We start from the raw sequence: 20625 nt of genomic DNA on the forward strand, positions 1-20625 counted from the left end.
CTCAGGAGTGGAAGCAATGTATGAACACACGCCTTTGCATCCTGTAGAAAGTACCAGGCAAATGTCTGCCTTTGCTCATGATCACACTCCACTTCACTAGGCCTTGTTGTTCCTCTAAAAGCTGGCATACACTTCTAAATGCTTTCCAGATTTAACAAGCCATTAGATTAGACAACTCAAGCAACAACACCTGACTAGGACCGTGATCTCCAAAGCCAGTCTACCTGAGGTCACTTTCAATATTTTCCGTGAAGTCAATGCCCAACTGAAATCTGTACGCCCATAAGTGAAAATTGAATGGTGTGTACCAAGAGGAATGTCACTGTCTGCTGCTGCCCTGGAAGAAACAGTTAAGGAGAATTCTCACAACACCTGACTAAGACTCTCTGAAAGCCATTGAGGCTGCTGCAGACTCCAACTGCAGACTCCGTTGCTATGTAAACTGCTTCTCAAGGCATTTAAAGACTTAACACAAGTGGCTGACGGTTTAATCTTTTAATTCCATTGCTCCATAAGTTCCTTGTAGGTTCAGTGAACAAGGAATTCAGACATAATATTAGAAACCCATTTCAGGAAAGGGCTTAGGGCATGGGGAAAACAGGCTGCGTTTTAGTGCACAAAAGAGACTCCACACTAATCTCTAGATTTACTTAGTCTAAAGGGTACCTCTTGTGCCCAACCTGTGGACAGACACGTGTCTGCACAGTAAACTGTCAGTGGTGTGCTCTGCTACCTCCCTCCACCAGCACAACCAACTACCCCCTTCATTACAAAGCTTTCGCATGTATCTGAACAATTTGGGTCACGTTCCTGTGAAAAGGGCTCAATTCCCTGTGAGATGTTATGTGCCACTTACATTCTTAAGGACATTTGCACTTCGAAGCAGTAAAAATAGTCACCTGGCCACATTATTAAACACAGCATGCATGTTCAAGCCATTTGTCACCTGGCCAAGCAAAGTGAAAGCCACTAGCTCTCTCAAGGTGGTCCCAGACATACACAGAGTTGTCACCATGCTTGTGTCTGGAGAAGGCTGCAAGCGAGTGCAGAGATGAGACTGAGAGGACAAAAAGGGTGTGTATGGATGACATTTAGAAACTGGCTCTCACATATTGAATATATGGACATTAGCTGCACCATAATAGATGGAGAAATATAATATCAGGGGAAAGAAATCACAATCTATCCAGCCTGAATAACCAGAGCTTGTTTATGTACATCAGGTTAATTTTATTTTTTATGAGTCACTTGAGGGCAAGGCACATTTGCTACTGGAAGCTTGAAGGAATCCTGAACACACATGCTCTCCCCTTCTCCCCAGCCCTCAGGAACGTGACAAGAGAATAAACAGGCATGACACTTCTTGACACTTTTCTAAAGTTGCTTACTAGAATTTTCTTCAGTTTTTAATTTTCAGTTTCTTTTATTTTCAGTTTCTTTTAACTGTTCAGTAACTCAAAGACCGGGATTTTTGAGAACCAAGTGCTATGATTTAGGTGTCTGGAACAAGAAAGTGGTGATGAGCTTGAGGCTAGCAGTACCCCAAATATCTCCTTTTGACAGAAAAGGTAATTAAAGATCTGTACCCACGCTTCTTTGCCTATAGAATGGAAGACAATACCAATCCCTTCAAGGGAGGCTTACAAGAATTAGTGCAATGTCTGAAACTCTCTTGGCACATCAGACAGCAAATTCTACTGCAACTGTTTAGAAATATCATAAATATTGTATTTTGTTTTGATAGTAGGATTGCCAGTGGCCTTTCTTCTTTATGTCATAATTCTGAGTATAATAGGATTTGGTTTTGTTTTTTTTTTTTTTTTAAGAAATGAGAAACTCCTCAGAGGTTGCAGACTGAGAAGCAAGCATAAGAGAAGTGTTTTTAGCATAGAAAAAGATGTTAATATTGGGGTCACCAAAGTGTGAAGGAAAGAGAAGAATTGAGGCATAATTTATCAAGTCAAGGTAAGTCAATTTTTACAGATGTATGTAAAAGTCTGATATCCAAACAAGAAGACTTTAACTTTTTTATTGTAACCTTTTTGTATATATTCCATTATGACAAGAATTTGGATTATTTTTATCTCCTTTTCTTCACATTAATGTTCTGATTTGCATAATCTTGGTGGGCAACCATGCTATGGTGGCCAGACTCATCAAATAGAAATACAGGACACAGTGAAATTTGAATTTCAAGAAAATATACAAATTTTAGTCTCAAAAAATTTTTTTCCTATCAGAACTAGGGGCATCATCATCATCATAATAATAATAATAATAATTCCTATAAATGTGAATCTCAAGTTTAACTGAATACCTTTTATTTATCTGCCAAGCCTTTTCATGCTGAAATTTGTATAAATCTATGCAAAATACCAGTTGGCTGGGATTGTCATAGTTAAAAGAGTCTAAATCTAGACAGTGCCAGAGAAACACGAATCCAACAAGTAGAACTAGAGTCAGCAAAGTGGTTTGGGCAGCCTGTGCAGGGCAGGTAACTCAGCCAACAGCGGCAGCAGAGGTAGCAGTGATGTTTGCCTAGCTAGCCAGGGGGGTCCAAGGTCCAGCGGTGAATGTTTCAGGAGAGAAAACTTCCCAAGTGTTACAACTCAATAAAGACAGCCACTCTCAGATGATTCTCAGTGAAACAGTTACACTTTCCTCCATGTGAACAGGGAGCTTGGAGCGTGGGGTGGGTTTTAGGGGGTAGGTATTTTCTATTGGCTGGGTTTGAGATGTTAATGATGCTCTATGTGCATGGAGAAGGACTCTAGGTGCTACATCACATGACTCATGCCTGAGGTCCTCTCAGTGAGATGTCATAAATACATGTCCCAGAGCAGGTACAGAGACAAGTAGGAAGTGGCTCAACTCCTGTCGTTCTCAAATCTGAGATTCCCAGGCTCTGAGTTCACCCAGCCTTACCAGTCCTTAAGCCTGTCTGGTGGGACCCCACACTAGCCCTACAAGGATGGATGTGAGAAGTTCCTGCTCACCCTGGATGGTGGTCTTGAGTGCTGTAAGAAAGCTGGCTGAGCAAGCCCTGAGGAGCAAATCGGTAAGCAGCACTCTTCCATGGGTCTCTGCATCAGCTTCCTATCTCCAGGTTTCTTCCCTGTTTAAATGTCTTCCCTGGCTTCCTTCCTGATGGAGTGTGAACTGAGAATTGTAAGCTGAAATAAACCCTTTTCCTCTTCAAGTTGCTTATGACCATGGTGTTTTATCACAACAATAGGAACCTAAGACAAGTCCAATGACTGAAATGTCTCTATGCAAGCTATTGCCTCATTGTTACTGACAAGTAAAAGCTTCTTTGATTAACTGAATCCATAAGCTCCAACTGAAGAAAACTTCACTCAAAATGGAAGCAGTATTGACCAAAATGAGCCCTGCTGCAAACTCTTCACATTGCTATTTCTAAATATGACCAGCATTGTGGTGGTGTAGGAAGTTAAAAAAATACAGAAAAGGAGTCTACCTCTGACCAACTGCATTAAACTTTTGAGGTAAAGAATGACCATTAGCGTGCTTTAAAACAGTGGTTCTCAATCTTCCTGTGATGTCGCTACTGTTCTGAAACAGAACATAATATCTGTGTTACCCCTGTGAAAGGGTTCCTAGATCCCCAAAGGGGCTGTGACCCACTGGTTGAGAACCACTCCTTTGAGGGTTTCTGAACATTGCAGTGAGAAGCCTTTTTTTTTAATATATTGGACAGAATGGCTGGAGAGTTGATTTGGCAGTTAGGGGGTACTTGTCACTCTTGAAAAGCAATAAGCTGTTTGACTCCCAACAATCATGTGGTGGCTCAGGATTGTCTGTAACATCAGCTCTAGGGGATTCAACACCTCCTCTGACCTCTCTGAGCATGAGTACCAGGCACAGGCTTTTGTGAAGGAAAACACTCGTACATGTTAAGAGTTAAGTAAAGCAATATGTTGGATGAATAGAGGAAAGAGTATGGACCACTACTTCACACCAAGTTGAGGTCAACCCACTTTCTTATCACTACAGCTCTTTGTGAGAAGCCTTGAGTCTGCTTGAGGCCTCAGCATTGCTGCATAAGCGAAGTAATTATTCTAGGATACATTACCTTGGCCATCCAGGGCCTTTCTTTCCCTGTGTAAAGAAAGTGGACGCACAGCATGCTTAGTTTTTAAGTTGTTTTCAGTACTTGTCTTTCTTGACTGTTGTGTTATTACTGATGGCCTGGAAGCCAATCTTGCTATAAAGAAGAGACTATCTTCACTGGTGCTTTCTTTTATTATCTTGGCGTTTCACAGAGCCTGGACCTAAAAAGCTGGGGATTTTTGGTGACAAGACGTTGTGAAAGAAATTTCAATTGGCTTATCACTCTCATTAATGTCTGCTGGCTTTTGTCTTTGGTTTTATAGCCAGAGTTCTTTGGAGCACTTATGCTGTGCTTACTGAAAAGCACTCGTTTGATCTGTAGGACAGGAAGTACTCATAGATAATTCACCTGCTTTCCCTTAATATTAAAATATTACCTAGCTTTGCTCCATTTGTCAAAAAAGCATAATAAGATATTGTTTATTGAACTAAAGAGTTTGTATTTGACCAGTAAAATTGCCCAACATACCTGTATATCCATCCATAATAGTAATTACTGCTTCTAATGCAGATCCTTTGCATTTTTAAAGAATATATAATAAACAAATTTAAGGAAATAAAAGTTTTTTGTAGATGTAGAGTTGGATTTCTTCACCACAGAAATATTACAATACAAATTAGTTTCAAATGATATAATTTGATATGCCATTTCACTTTTAGTCTGTACATTTATATGTACAGCAAAGTTGAGGTTTTTGTTTGTTTCATTTTCCAGAGAGCAGGGTATTCGATATTGATTTAATATCTAACCTGACAACCGCTGTCACTTGTTAAGTGGTGCCATTAGTGACATGGTTAAATTTAAACCTCTGAACGTGGATTGTAGATATAGCTCCATGGTCGAGTGCTTGTCTAGCATTTTAATTGCTTTCTATTGTCACGCTAACAAAACACCACCTGACAGAGACAACTTAGAGGAAATATTTATTTTGGCTTATTGTTTTAACTCTTTTAGTCTGTTGTGGTGGGACAGGCGTGGTGACACTCTGTCCACAGCTATAGGAAGAAGAGATGGCTGGTCACATTGTAGTAGCAGACAAGAGACAGAGAGTCAACTGTAATCTAGGCTATAACCTTTGAAGTTTGCTTATGTTAGCTGTACCTCACCTTCTAAAGCAGTGTTCTCAACCTTCCCAATGCTGTGATCTTTCAGGATAGTTTCTCATGTTGTGGTGACCCCCAACTATAATATTATTTCCATTGCTACCTAGTAATTGTACTTTTGCTGCTGTTATGAATTGTAATGTAAATATCTGATATGCAGGATATCTGCTATGCAACTCCTGGGGAAGGGTCATTTGACCCCCTGTGGATGCCCAAGGGGGTCACAACTCACAGGTTGAGAAACATGGTTCTTAATAGCCCACAATTTCCCAAGACAAAGCCCTCAACTAAGAGCCAAGTTTTCAAACACAAATGCTTTATAGGGACATTTTACATTTCAACCTGACAAGCTCATGGCCTGGATTCTATACTCAACAGCACAAAAGAAAAAGGCCAGAGGCACTTCCTAAATCTAAAATATTGACAATTGTTTTTCCTATTTAAAAACAAACAAACAAAAAAACCCACCACCAACAAGATATTGAAGTGCTATTTTTGTGATTTCATTTACTGCCCTGCTGTAATGAAACACTGACCAAAAGTAGCCTGGGGAGGAGAGGGTTTATCTCATTTTTGAAGTTACAGTCTGTCATCAAAGGAAGCCAGGACAGGAGCCCAAACAAGAGCAGAGGCAAAAACCGTAGAGAAATGTTGCATACTAACCCTTGACTCAGTCAGCTAGCTTCCTTATACAACCTGGGCCCAGCTGCCCAGGGGGCAGAGCCCTCCCCCATCAAGCAGCCACCAATCAATGATATGCGTCCAGGCCTGCGCACAAGCCAGTCTGGCAGAGACAAGTTCTCAACTGAGCTTCCCCCTTCCCAGGTGACTGTAGATTGAATGGAGTTGATGAAATTCTACCAGTTTGTGATATTACTTTTTACTCTGTCAAGTTCTCCATCATTACATTTTTAAAGAAGTTTCTTTTGAATGTTTTCACATTTATTTAGCATTCGTATATGGGTGGACATTGGGAGGGGCATACCTGTGGAGGTCAGAGGACAGCTTGTGAGAGTTAGTCTTTCCTTCCATGTGGGTCCAATAGAACAAACTGAAGCCATCAAGTCAAGCACCCTTGCCCACCAGGCATCTCACCAGCCCTTATCTTCTTTTGCATTGCTTTTATTTCTGGTTCTCTTTCCCTCCCTCTGGAACTCACATTGCATGGTCACTGACTTATTTGATTGTCTCTGAACTCAATCCTTGTTCCGGTCACTCTTATAACTTGTGTTTAGTTTGGGAGAATTTTAGGGACTTATCTTCAGCTCTGTGTTGTCTTCCTCAGTTTTTCTCTATCTTCTTGGCCATTCATTGGTGAATTCTTCATTCTTTTGTATTTTATTGAATTTAGATATTTTCATTTACTAAATTTGAAAGTATGTTCTTTGCATTTTTCACTAGGCCTTTTAATATTAATTATATTATCTTAAGATTCCTAACTAATAAATAGTTCTAATATCAGGGTTTTGATTTATTGATGCTGTTGTCGTTATTGGTTTTGTAATTGCTAGAAGTTGTGTGCTGGCAGGCAGGGACTGCCTTAAACAATGCATATATCTAAAAATGTCACTTCTCCTCTGTCAGACAGTCATGTGGGGACTAAGTCCATCAAGTGAATAGCTGGGCACATTGGGGTGACACCGGGACCTGGTTACTCTTAGTTTACCACTGTCTCGACTACTTCCTACTCTGGCCTCAAAGTGGGACCTCAGGTGCTTGAAGGATTTCTCTCAATTTTGCAGCTCTGCCCTTAGCTTTTAGAAGTGTGTTTTGGCATCACCCCATAGATGAGGGGCCCTATTCCTATTCCCTGGTGGGCTATTGCCACTTCTTGCTCACTTCTAGGTTCACACAGGGGACAGTGAAGGGAAATTTAGGCTTTTTTTGGTTCAGCCTGAGGATTAAGGCCAGTGAGTCTACACTTTGGGTCCCTTCTCCTGAGTTCCTACTCTGGCTCTCTATCCTATGCCAAATTCTGCTTTGTGTGTCTAGCATGTCTTGAGATGCAGGAACTTCCCTGTCTCTTCCCAAACAGAAGACTTCTACTGTGGGTATTCAGAATCCTAAGTCCAGGGTCTAAGTCAACGTTTGGGGTCTATCAGCAGCACCTGGATCCTTAGAAACAGCCACTCTCTGCCTGGCTACTTCACACAGCAGGTGGACATGACTTCTGCTTTCCCCCTGGGGTGCTGAAGGCAAGGTGTGTTCCCACTCAATCCCAGTACTTGCGGCTTTACTTCCCATGTAAGAAAGGTCCAGGAAAATGAGCTGTACGTTATAGCCTCCTCTCAGTGGCATCCAATCATGTTTTATAAACCAAGGACTCCCTCCTCCTGGCTCCACCTCTACCCAATGTTTTTCTCATGAGCTTCTGACAAAGTCTTTGGGGAAGAGAAGCAACCTGAGTCTGAACTCCTTAATAATCTCGTTTGGGGGTTTCCAGCTATGCGAGATTGCTACTCTGGCCTCCCTCATCTTTAGAAATTTATTACAAATTTGAGCAAAGTTCTTCTTCATCTCTGACATGGTTATCTCTCCCTCCTGGGCCTTGAAAGAGGAAATCATTCCTGTGTTCTGATTCTAAAAACTTGACTCCTGTATAGCTATGGTTTTATAGGTAGGTTATCTGGGGGGTTGTTTTGCTTTCATTATGAAAGAAGCCAACAGGAGCAAACTTCTCACATTCTAATGGAAGCAACACTTTTTTGGTAACTTAATACTGTTATGACACCTGTGTAAGCCTTGCCTTTCTTAACTCTGGTACTGAATTCTGAAGTAAAATGCGAACTGTTTGGTTCAAATAAAGATACGTTAGTGGAGGATTATTTGCAGAAATGAAGATGGATTCAAAGGAACAGGCGACTTCCATAAAGATTCCAGTATTTGCACTTGATCCTACATTTTTGACATTTTCATACATATATACAATATACTATGATCACAATCCATCTCATCTTCTCCCTTATCTCCCCCCTACTCCACTGACCCCTTTCCTCTTCCTAGCCAGTCCCACTCAGATTCCTACTTTCACACCTTTGTATGAGTGTGTGTGGTGGTGGAGGGGTGGGGTAGGGAACTTAGATTTGCTAGGGGTGCATGTATAAGCATGCGTAAGGGATATTTATGAAACTATGGGCGATTAAGCAGTCTACAGCATCATATATCTCTTCTGCTCCATCCATCAACTGCCAAATGTACTCCAGGACCATAGTCAAATAAGATTATTCCCGTATCTATGCTATAATGTTGGTCTCAGTCTGGTGCACGGGGCCACCATTACCATCTGTCCCTGTCTGCAGAGGCAATGCCATAAGCAGCAGACAGCAAGTCAGAGCATCTCTGCACATCCTCAGGCTGCTCCTCAACGTTCCTTGGCCCGGAGAAGGGTATTGTGAATGCCTGGCTTCGAGCTTTGAACTCAGCAGTCATTTATTATTAGCACGTGGAGCAGTTGGGAGTCTCTGCATTAACTTGTGGTCTACTATAAAAAGCTTCTCCAACCAAGGCTGAGAGCTGTGCTAGTCTGTAGGTATAAATATAATATTTAGGAGATACTTGACCACATATCTATTTAAAAAAACAGCAGTTAATTTGTCACTGAGGCCTGAGGTAGGCCTTAATCTATAACATGTAAGAAAACTAGGGGATAAATCATACAAAACAAGAAAGCCTGCCCTTGAGTCTATTTCTTTTATTTCAAAACAAGCATGTTGTCAAGGTTCTCCAGAAAACAAAACGAAGGAGTATGTGCCTACAAGATCCTTGTAATAAATCTGTGTTCAGTAATGTGAAGGGAGTTTTTCTATTTCACTTTGGAGGCCTGCAACTCCCAGATTCACAAGGAATGTCACCAAGCTAAAAACACAGGACAGCTTATTATTAATTTCAACGGCAGGAATAAACCCATATCAGAGTTAAAAGGAGTCAGATATGAGGATTTCTGTCCTATATAGTTGCAGTTTAATCTTTATTATTATTATTATCATTATTATTATTTTCAGGGTTTTTGAATGAAAGCCACCCACATTAAAGGGACAATTTGCTTTATGTATTCTCCCAACTCAAATGCCATCACAGTCATATGAAAAACAATATTTAACTAAATATCTGGTTGCACATGGTACAGTCAAGTTCATATATAAAAGTAACTGTCAAGGCAGGTAATAAGCCATCTGCTTATCTCAACCCATTGGAGCTTTTTATCTCTGAGAATTATAGTATTTCCTAAACTCAGAACTGATGGAGATGTGCAGGGAGGTGAGAAGTGGGTGGGGCTAGGGGGTGAGATACACATGTGTGCTTTTGACTAGAAGCACAGGATGCTTGAATCCGACGCTGTTTATTGTACACTCAGCCCTTAGCCTTCCAAGCCTTTCCTGCGTGTGTACCCTCCTTGTTCCATGAAAATAGAGTCTCTTAAATCTTACAGAGTTTTTAGAAGTTGTCCACACATCTGCTCATCTTCTCTCCTATAGAGGAAGAGAGCAATGTAAACAAACCTTCTCTGGGGAATAGGGGGAAACATGTCCACCTTCCCTTTACCACCCTGGGCTTAAACATAGGAGCCAGAAGTGCTAGATCTGTAACTCTTGCCAGAGCAATAAGTAGCCTCTGAATTTCAGGTCCATTTGCCTTTTGAACATTGGATAGAATAATGATGCTTTTCATCATTTCCTCAGAGAGATTGTTTCTTGGGCCAAGATAACCAAGTGCAAAGTGGGAGAAGATCTTTATAAAAATAAGTAAAGATCACCCCAGTCAGTTCTAATTCCATGCATTTCTGACAAACAATGAATGTAGGCACTCTGACAGTTTTGTTCATTCTTTTCAACAACCTTGTGGAGAGCTGAGTCGGTAAGCTAACTGTCTGTTGGGAGATGGCAAAGTCTCTGATTAACATCAATATCATAACTAGCAAGGCTATTCCCAGGGTCCACTATGCATGCTACTTAGGTACACTTTGATGTCCAAAGAGCCTTGGCACACTTGCAATTTAGGAAACTCAGGTATTCTCAAACATTCCTAAGCTAACCTCAAAGTAGGTACCATGGTGTGCATGATGTTCGTCTGCCTGCCTGACTGCTGGCTAATAAAGGGTCCATTCTGCTGGGAACTTTCTGTGGTGGATGAGGGATGTTTATGCTAAGGATGTGCAGTGGATAACTGAGGCATGGATGGATTGTGCTGCTCTAGTGCCTCTCTATTTTCAAGTGTTTCTCCCTAGTCTACACAACTGAGTACCTACATCTAGTAGTATATAACCATGACCACTCCATGTGACAATAAGGAGTGCAGGTTAGCATCTCTCTAAAGTCATTGCTAAGTCATTGTAAAATTGTGCTTCCTGATTCGTTTTCCCAAAGGCAGACAGCTTTGTTGCAATCAGACAGCCCGTGTTCATTCTCAGCAAGCTAAAAACTGCCTCATTCCACTTATCCTAAATGGATGTAATGAAATTACTCTTCTCGCTGATATCCTCACTGAAATACTTTTGTCATTTAGCTTTCATCAGTTTCTAGAAGGTTCTGTGAGTGAGATTTTTATCTTTTTGATTGTCTAGTTTTATGGGATATGATTTTTTAAGTATAAAGTTTCTTTCCTTCATGATTAAAATTATTGGCCATCTAAGAGGCCATAGATAACCGAAACACAAATCCTTGCCTCATACATCAGCCTTAATAGTCTTCTGCAATGGAAAATAGACTTAAAATGCTAATGTGCTCATGGAGCAGGTGGCATTTGATAGCATCCCAAGCAGCATCATGATAATCCTGTCTACTCAGTAGAAATGAGAAGGAACTGTTTTTCATCCTGGATCCCAAACATTAGCTACCTTTTATTTGTAGCAAAGAAAGAAGTTTTTTAAAAAAAAAATTTTCATGGTAGCAGCCAAATGAAAGGGACTGATTGACTGTAGAGTGCTAAGGAAACTTCCTAGGGCCAAGGAAAGCTCAGACCAGAGGGATGGATGTTACTGAAACATAGTCTGTCTGAGAAGAAGCTTCAGCTATGGACAAGGAGGATAGAAAGGCACTCCTGCTGGATGCCCAGCACACAGCAGAGTAGTCACGTGGCGAGGCTCAGTAAGCACCAGTTGAATGACTGAGTCCTCGGGGACTGAGCCTGACTGAGCTCAAGGGTAACCAGTTCTGCTAACACTGACCCCTTATTAAAGATTATTTTGGATTCCCCTCTCTCTTTAGCTATCTATATAGCCTTGAAGCATCATACATAATGATAGAGTAAGTGCCACTATGCACTGGTGTTCTAGGGAAAGCTAGTCCATTCTAGTGAGGGCACAAGAGGCCTGAATACATACATTTTAGGAGGAATCACAGTGTACTGTGGAACTAAATGGTTAGAATTCGTCTAAAGTCACAGAGAGTCCAGGGATACACTGTGGACCCTCACTGAGCTCTACTGCTATGGCAAAGCTTTGTGAGAATATGTTGGGGGCACTTGCCACGAGGAAGTAACTCTAGCTAACAGGTAGAAGAATAAACCATAGACTGCTCAGTATTTACCTAAGAACTTCACAACCACCCTACAGAGACAGTTCTCCCCTCTGCCACCATCATCGGGAAGGATGCCTTTTGTGTCAGCCCTGTCTCTCAGATTCCAGTTTATCCTTGTGTATCCTGCTGGGTGGTCCTGGCACTGAGATTCTAGTGTGACTTCTTTCAGTTATCCTTGCTACCATGTTCTATCAACTGACTGCATTAAAGAGCATATTGCAATTATCACTGTTGCAGGAAAACTGTGGTCTATATGCAAATTGCTAAGGATGGACAAGGACGTCCGTACAGATTTGATTTTAAGTGGTTTTCTTGGTTTGGGGTTTTTGTTTTTTGTTTTTTGGGGTTTTTTGTTTGTTTGTTTGGTTGGTTGGTTGGTTTGATTTGGTTTGGGTTTTTGAGACAAGGTTTCTCTGTGTAGCCCTCGCTGCCCTGCAACTCATTCTGTAGATGGGGCTGGCCTTGCACGCCTGAGTGCTGAGATTAAAGGCATGTACCATCACCACACAGTTTAAGTGATCTTAAGTAGCCCAAATATCAGCATTTAACACCTCCCAAAGTCATTTCAACATGCCACCCAATCTCATACCCATGGTCCAGAAAGTGATTGGAAAGGAGGAGGGCAAAGTTAATTCGTGTTTCCTCTTTGCTTGATATTTTCCACTGAGTTCCACTTCTATACTCGAGAGAGGTAAAATATTATCTGCTTTTGTTCTTGCCTTGGTCAACCCTTTTCATGCTTAAAACATGTGGGCGAAACATTTCTTCTATATGGACAATGGGGTAGGAGAGCTAATAGTATGCAGATCAAAAAGAGATCCATATTCAAGCAGAAATACAAGTTTTTTTTTTCTTTGCTAATAGATGTTATTTCCAGGTGAATTCAACAAGTAAATCAATCTCCTTTAACAGAAATGGCCAGATGTGTTGGATAGAATGGAAAAACTGTGAGCATGTACTCAGTTGTGGAGACCTTCTATGGTCAGATTGCATCCTGATACCATCACCACAAAGAGTGCGAACATCTGATTCATCTTCCCCAGTACATCAGCAGCAGGAGAACAAGTCTTTTCCTCTGAAGGGCCAGTAGGTTGGGGCTTCACACCAGATTGGGTATCATGATGCCTATCTTCAGGATAGTATTGCTTGGGCTGTAGAGTGGGACACTGGTTCTCCCCACCCCCACCACTTCCTCTTTTATTCTTCTCCGCCCTTTCATAAAAGACAATAAATTTACTGACCCAAAAAGACTTTAGTCTGTAGTAAAATGCATTTTGATCACACTTCTAAGTACAAGCTCCTCCTAATATAAGCAAAATGAACTGGTTTTTTTTTTTTTTTTTTTTTTTAGTTTTTTTTTTGGATTTATTAGGTATTTTCTTCATTTACATTTGAAATGCTATCCCAGAGGTCCCCCAGACCCTTCCCCCACCCACTCCCCCACCCACCCACTCCCACGTCTTGGCCATGGCATTCCCCTGTAGTGAGGCATATAAAGTTTGCAAGACCAAGGGGCCTCTCTTTTCAATGATGGCAGACTAGGCCATCTTCTGATACATATGTAGCTAGAGACATGAGCTCCAGGGTACTGGTTAGTTCATATTGTTGTTCCACCTATAGGATTGCAGACCCCTTTAGCTCCTTGGGTACTTTCTCTAGCTCCTCCATTGGGGGCCCAGTGTTCCAACAATAGCTGACTGTGAGCATCCACTTCTATGTTTGCCAGGCCCTGGTATAGCCTCACAAGAGACAGCTATATCAGGGTCCTTTCAGCAAAATCTTGCTGGTGTATACAAAGGTATCAGCGTTTGGAGGCTGATTATGGGATGGATCTCCGGGTATGGCAGTCTCTAGATGGTCCATCCTTTTGTCTCAGCTCTAAACTTTGTAACTCCTTCCATGGGTGTTTTGTTCCCAATTCTAAGAAGGGCCAAAGTGTCCACACTTTGGTCTTTGTTCTTTTTAAGTTTCATGTGTTTTGCATATTGTAGCTCATATCTTGGGTATTCTAAGTTTCTGGGCTAATATCCACTTATCAGTGAGTACATATCATGTAAGTTCTTTTGTGATTGGGTTACCTCACTCAGGATGATGCCCTCCAAGTCCATCCATTTGCCTAGGAATTTCATAAATTCATTCTTTTTAATAACTGAGTAGTACTCAATTGTGTAAATGTACCACATTTTCTGTATCCATTCCTCTGTTGAGGGACATCTGGGTTCTTTCCAACGTCTGCTATTATAAATAGGGCTGCTATGAACATAGTAGAGCATGTGTCCTTCTTACCTGTTGGAACATCTTCTGGATATATGCCCAGGAGAGGTATTGTGGGATCCTCTGGTAGTACTATGTCCAATTTCCTGAGGAACCACCAGACTGATTTCAAGAGTAGTTGTATAAGTTTGCAAACCCACCAACAATGGAGGAGTGTTCCTCTTTCTCCACATCCTCGCCAGCATCTGCTGTCACCTGAATTTTTGGATTTAGCCATTCTGGCTGGTGTGAGGTAGAATCTCAGGGTTGTTTCGATTTGTATTTCCCTGATGAATAAGGATGCTGAACATTTTTTCAGGTGCTTCTCAGCCATTCGGTATTCTTCAGGTGAGAATTCTTTGTTTAGCTCTGAACCCTATTTTTAATGGGGTTATTTGATTTTCTGGAGTCCACCTTCTTGAGTTCTTTATATATATTGGATATTAGTCCCTATCTGATTTAGGATTGGTAAAGATCCTTTCCCAATCCCTTGGTGGCCTTTTTGTCTTATTGATGGTTTCTTTTGCCTTACAGAAGCTTTGTAATTTTATGAGGTCCAATTTGTCAATTCTCGATCTTACAGCACAAGCCATTGCTGTTCTATTCAGGAATATTCCCCTGTGCCCATATCTTCGAGGCTTTTCTCCACTTTCTTCTCTATAAGTTTCACTGTCTCTGGATTTATGTGGAGTTCCTTGATTCACTTAGATTAGACCTTAGTACAAGGAGATAGGACGGATCAATTCACATTATTCTATATGATAACTGCCAGTTGTGCCAGCACCATTTGTTGAAAATGCTGTCTTTTTTCCACTGGATGGTTTTAGCTCCCTTGTCAAAGATCAAGTGGCCATAGGTGTGTGGGTTCATTTCTGGGTCTTCAATTCTATTCCATTGGTCTACTTTTCTGTTGCTATACCAGTACCATGCAGTTTTTATCACAATTGCTCTGCAATACAACTTTAGGTCAGGGATGGTATTCCACCAGAGGTTCTTTTATCCTTGAGAAGAGTTTTTGGTAGCCTAGGTTTTTTGTTATTCCAGGTGAATTTGCAAATTGCCCTTTCTAATTCGTTCAAGTATTGAGTTGGAATTTTGATAGGGGTTGCATTGACTCTGTAGATTGCTTTTGGCAAGATAGCTATTTTTACTATATTGATCCTACCAATCCATGAGCATGGGAGATCTTTCCATCATCTGAGATATTCTTTAATTTCTTTCTTCAGAGACTTGAAGTTCTTATCATACAGATCTTTCACTTCCTTAGATAGAGTCATGCCAAGATATTTTATACTATTTGTGACTATTGTGAAGGGTGTTGTTTCCATAATTTCTTTCTCAGCCTGTTTATCCTTTGTGTAGAGAAAGGCCATTGACTTGTTTGAGTTAATTTTATATCCAGGTACTACACTGAAGCTGTTTATCAGGTATAGGAGTTCTCTGGTGGAATTTTTAGGGTCATATATATATATTCTATCATAGCATCTGCAAAAAGTGATATTTTGACTTCTTCCTTTCCAATTTGTATCCCCTTGGTCTCCTTTTGTTGTTGAATTGCTCTGGCTAGGACTTCAAGTACTATGTTGAATAGGTAGGGAGAAAGTGGGCAGCCTTGCCTAATCCCTGATTTTAGTGGGATTGCTTCCAACTTCTTACCATTTACTTTGATGTTGGCTACTGGTTTGCTGTAGATTGCTTTTATCATGTTTAGGTATGGGCCTCACATTCTTGATGTTTCTAAGACTTTTATCATGAATGGGTGTTGGATTTTGTCAAATGCTTTCTCTGCATCTAACAAGAAGATCATGTGGTTTTTGTCTTTGAGTTTATTTATATAGTGGATTACATTGATGGATTTTAGTATATTAAACCATCCCTGCATCCCTGGAATGAAACCTACTTGGTCAGGATGGATGATTGTTTTGATGTGTTCTTAGATTTGGTTAGCGAGAATTTTATTGAGTATTTTTCCATCGATATTCATAAGGGAAATTGGTCTGAAGTTCTCTATCTTTTTTGGGTCTTTCTGTGGTTTAGGTATCAGAGTAATTGTGGCTTCATAGAATGAATTTGGTAGAGTACCTTCTGCTTCTATTTTGTGGAACAGTTTGTGAAGAACTGGAATTAGATCTTCTTTGAAGGTCTGATAGAACTCTGCACTAAACCCATCTGGTCCTGGGCTTTTTTTGGTTGGGAGACTATTAATGACTGCTTCTATTTCTTTAGGGGATATAGGACTGTTTACATCATTAATCTGATCCTGATTTAGCTTTGGTACCTGGTATCTGTCTAGAAATTTGTTCATTTCATCCAGGTTTTCCAGTTTTGTTGAGTATGGCCTTTTTTAGAAGGATCTGATGGTGTTTTGGATTTCTTCAGGATCTGTTGTTATGTCTCCCATTTCATTTCTGATTTTGTTAATTAGGATGCTGTCCCTGTGCCCTCCAGTGAGTCTGGCTAAAGGTTTATCTATCTTGTTGATTTTCTCAAAGAACCAGCTCCTCACTTGGTTGATTCTTTGAATAGTTCTTCTTGTTTCCACTTGGTTGATTTTGCCCCTGAGTTTGATTATATCCTGCAGTCTACTCCTCTTGGGTTAATTTGCTTCCTTTTGTTCTAGAGCTTTTAGATGTGTTGTCAAGCTGCTAGTGTGTGCTTTCTCTAGTTTCTTTTTGGAGGCACTCAGAGCTATGAGTTTTCCTCTTAGAAATGCTTTCATTGTGTCCTATAAATTTGGGTATATTGTGGCTTTATTTTCATTAAACTCTAAAAAGTCTTTAATTTCTTTCTTTATTCCTTCCTTGACCAAGGTATTATTGAGGAGAGTGTTGTTCAGTTTCCACGTGAATGTTGGCTTTCTATTATTTATGTTGTTATTGAAGATCAGCCTTAGTCCATGGTGATCTGATAGGATCCATGGTATAATTTCAATGTTTTTGTATCTGTTGAGGCCTGTTTTGTGATCAATTATATGGTCAATATTTAGAAGGTACCATGAGGTACTGAGATGAAGGTATATCCTTTTGTTTTAGGATAAAATATTCTATAGATATCTGTTAAATCCATTTGTTTCATAACTTCTGTTAGTTTCACTGTGTCCCTGTTTAGTTTCAGTTTCCATGATCTGTCCATTGATGAAAGTGGTGTGTTGAAGTCTCCCACTATAATTGTGTGAGGTACAATGTGTGCTTTGAGCTTTACTAAAGTTTTTTAAATGAATGTGGCTGCCTTTGCATTTGGAGCATAGATATTCAGAATTGAGAGTTCCTCTTGGAAGATTTTACCTTTGATGAGTATGAAGTGTCCTTCCTTGTCTTTTTTGATAACTTTGGGTTGGAAGTCAATTTTATTCGATATTAGAATGGCTACTCCAGCTTGTTTTTTCAGACCATTTGCTTGGAAAATTGTTTTCAAGCCTTTTACTCTGAGGTACTGTCTGTCTTTTTCCCTGAGATGGGTTTCCTTTAAGCAGCAAAATGTTGGGTCCTGTTTGTGTAGCCAGTCTGTTAGTCTATATCTTTTTATTGGGGAATTGAGTCCATTGATATTAAGAGATATTAAGGAAAAGTAATTGTAGCTTCCTATTATTTTTGTTGTTAGAGTTGGCATTCTGTTCTTGTGGCTGTCTTCTTTTAGGTTTGTTGAAGGATTACTTTCTTGCTTTTTCTAGGGTATAGTTTCCATCCCTGTATAGTTAGGTTTTATTTTTGTTTTTGTTGTGTTGTTGTTGTTGTTGTTGTTATTGTTATTGTTGTTGTTATTCTTTGAAGGGCTGGATTTGTGGGAAGATATTGTGTGAGTTTAGTTTTGTCATGGAATACTTTGGTTTCTCCATCTATGGTAATTGAAAGTTTGTCTGGGTATAGTATCCTAGGCTGGCATTTGTGTTCTCTTAGTGTCTATATAACATCTGTCCGGGCTCTTCTGGCTTTCATAGTCTCTGGTGAAAAGTCTGGTGTAATTCTAATAGGCCTGTCATTATATGTTACTTGACCTTTTTCCCTTACTGCTTTTAATATTCTATCTTTATCTAGTGCATTTGTTGTTCTGATTATTATGTGTCAGGAGGAATTTCCTTTCTGGTCTAGTCTATTTGGAGTTCTGTAGGCTTCTTGTATGTTCATGGGCATCTCTTTCTTCAGGTTTGGGAAGTTTTCTTCTATAATTTTGTTGAAGATATTTGCTGGCCCTTTAAGTTGAAAATCTTCTCATCAACTCCTATTATCTGTAGGTTTGGTCTTCTCATTGTGTCCTGGATTTCCTGGATGTTTTGAGTTAGGATCTTTTTGCATTTTGCATTTTTTTTTGATTGTTGTGCCAATGTTCTCTATGGAATCTTCTGCACCTGAGATTCTCTCTTCCATCTCTTGTATTCTGTTGCTGGTGTGAGCATCTATGGTTCCAGATTTCTTTCTTAGGGTTTCTATCTCTAGCATTGCCTCACTTTGGGTTTTCTTTATTGTGTCTACTTCCCTTTTTAGGTCTTGTATGGTTTTGTTCAATCCTATCACCTGTTTGGTTGTGTTTTCCTGTTTTTCTTTAAGGACTTATACCTCTTTAGCAGTGTTCTCCTGTATTTCTTTAAGTGAGTTATTAAAGTCCTTCTTGATGTTCTCTACCATCATCATGAGATATGCTTTTAAATCTGGGTCTTGCTTTTCAGGTGTATTGGGGTTTCCAGGACTGGCTGAGGTGGGAGTGCTGGGTTCTGATGATGGTGATTGGTCTTGGTTTCTGTTAGTAAGATTCTTACATTTGCCTTTATCCATCTGGTAATTTCTGGAGTTAGTTGTTATAGTTGTCTCTGATTAGAGCTTGTTCCTCCTGTGATTCTGTTAGCCTCTATCAGCAGACCTGGGAGCCTAGCTCTCTCCTGAGTTTCAGTGGTCAGAGTACTCTCAGCAGGCAAGCTCTCCACTTGCAGGAAATGTACACAGATATCTGGCCTTTGGATCTGCCTCCTGGCAGAAGATGAAGGCCTGAAACAGGGCCTGTCCCAGAAGCCATGCCACTTCCGCCTGACAGAGAAGCTGTGAAGCTTCTCTAGTCAGCACTCTCACCTACACAGTCTAGTCTCTGAGAGATCCCAGTCCAGAGATGGCTCCCCCAAGTGCTCAGGCAAAGCCTTCCCAGGCCTGGTGGACAGCCCCCCTCTGGCAGGGAAGGTGCCAGGATGTCTGGAGCCTGAAACGGGGTCTGCCCCAGAAGCTGTGTGGCCTCCGCCTGTCCCAGAAGCTGTTAGCTTCTGCAGTCCACACTCTCACCTGCACAGACCAGTCTCCGTGGGATCCGGGAACCAAGATGGCTCCCCCAGGTGTTCTGGCAAAGTTCTCCCAGGCAGACACCGCCACTGGGGCAGACACCGCCACTCTTTCAGGGGAGGTGCCTGGTTATCTGAAGCCCTAAATGGGGTCTGCCCCAGAAGCTATGTAGCTTCTCCCTGTCCCAGAAGCTGTGCAGCTTCTGTAGTTGGCACTCTTACCTACACAGTCTAGTCTCTGAGAGATCCTGGTCCAGAGATGGCTCTCCCAGGCGGGGCAGACACCTCTCCTCTGGCAGGGAAGGTGCCCGGATGTCTGCTGCCAGAAACGGGGTCTGCCCAATGAACTGTTTTTATAATTAATATCACAACTATTGTAAAGAAAAATTTTCCCAGTTTTCATACTTTCTCTCTCTTTCTCTCTCTCTCTCTCTCTCTCTCTCTCTCTCTCTCTCTCTCTCTCTCTCTGTTTCCCCAACCCCCACCCCACCCCGTGTGCATGTGTGTAAGAACTGGGTACATAAAAAAGTGAGAATAATTGTTTTCAACTCAGGTCTCACACCATTGGCATCTCTATCCCCACAGATGCCTGACATTTCCCTGAGCAGGGCAGGCTCTGTCTGCACTGGGCTGGGAAAGAACACCATACTTGGGGGAAGAGAACACTGTGTCCTCTCATTTAGACACAAACTATGGCTTCTGCTCTTGAATAGTAAAACTTCTGCCCCTCCTATACCATCTGCTTTCTTTCTTTCCATTTTGTTATTCCTCTCTCCTTGCTAGCATCCCTTTCTTTTGTCTTGGCCAATGCTGTGGTGCTGAAGGAGCTCTGTTTACTACAGGAAGATGGGAAATATTTTCATATTTATTTTTCACAACTCCCTGTATTGCCCGAACATTGACTTTTGTTGTTTTTCTTTTCCAGCTCAGTATAATAGAAATCAGATTTTATTTGTCATCCTTTTCACTGGCCATAAATTACACAGCAAGTACATTGTGTAGGGGTGAGAAAGCGTGACGCTGCTCTTACCTCATGAGGATCCCAGCTGCTGCTCACACAACAAAACCAGTCAACAGAAGAAAAAACACTTGCATTTATCTGATCAAAGTAGTTGGGGGCCTTTAGAGTAGACACCCAAACACAGAGGGAAAATTGTCCATCTTATGCTTAGACCTGAACAACGCTGGCCACCCATGTGATAGTAATTAAACCAAAAGGATGTAACCCAAGAGTAATAGGCATGGGGGGAAGGATGTCACATAAGTATCTGTGGAGAGCCGTGCCGTGAGCAATCGCCATTATAAGATGGCGCTGGCTTCCACTGCGCCTAACTAGTAAACAAGCCTTATGCGCAAGTGCAA

Source organism: Mus musculus, chromosome 2 (genome assembly GCF_000001635.26).
Source record: "Mus musculus strain C57BL/6J chromosome 2, GRCm38.p6 C57BL/6J".
NCBI classification, from domain to species: Eukaryota; Metazoa; Chordata; class Mammalia; order Rodentia; family Muridae; genus Mus; species Mus musculus.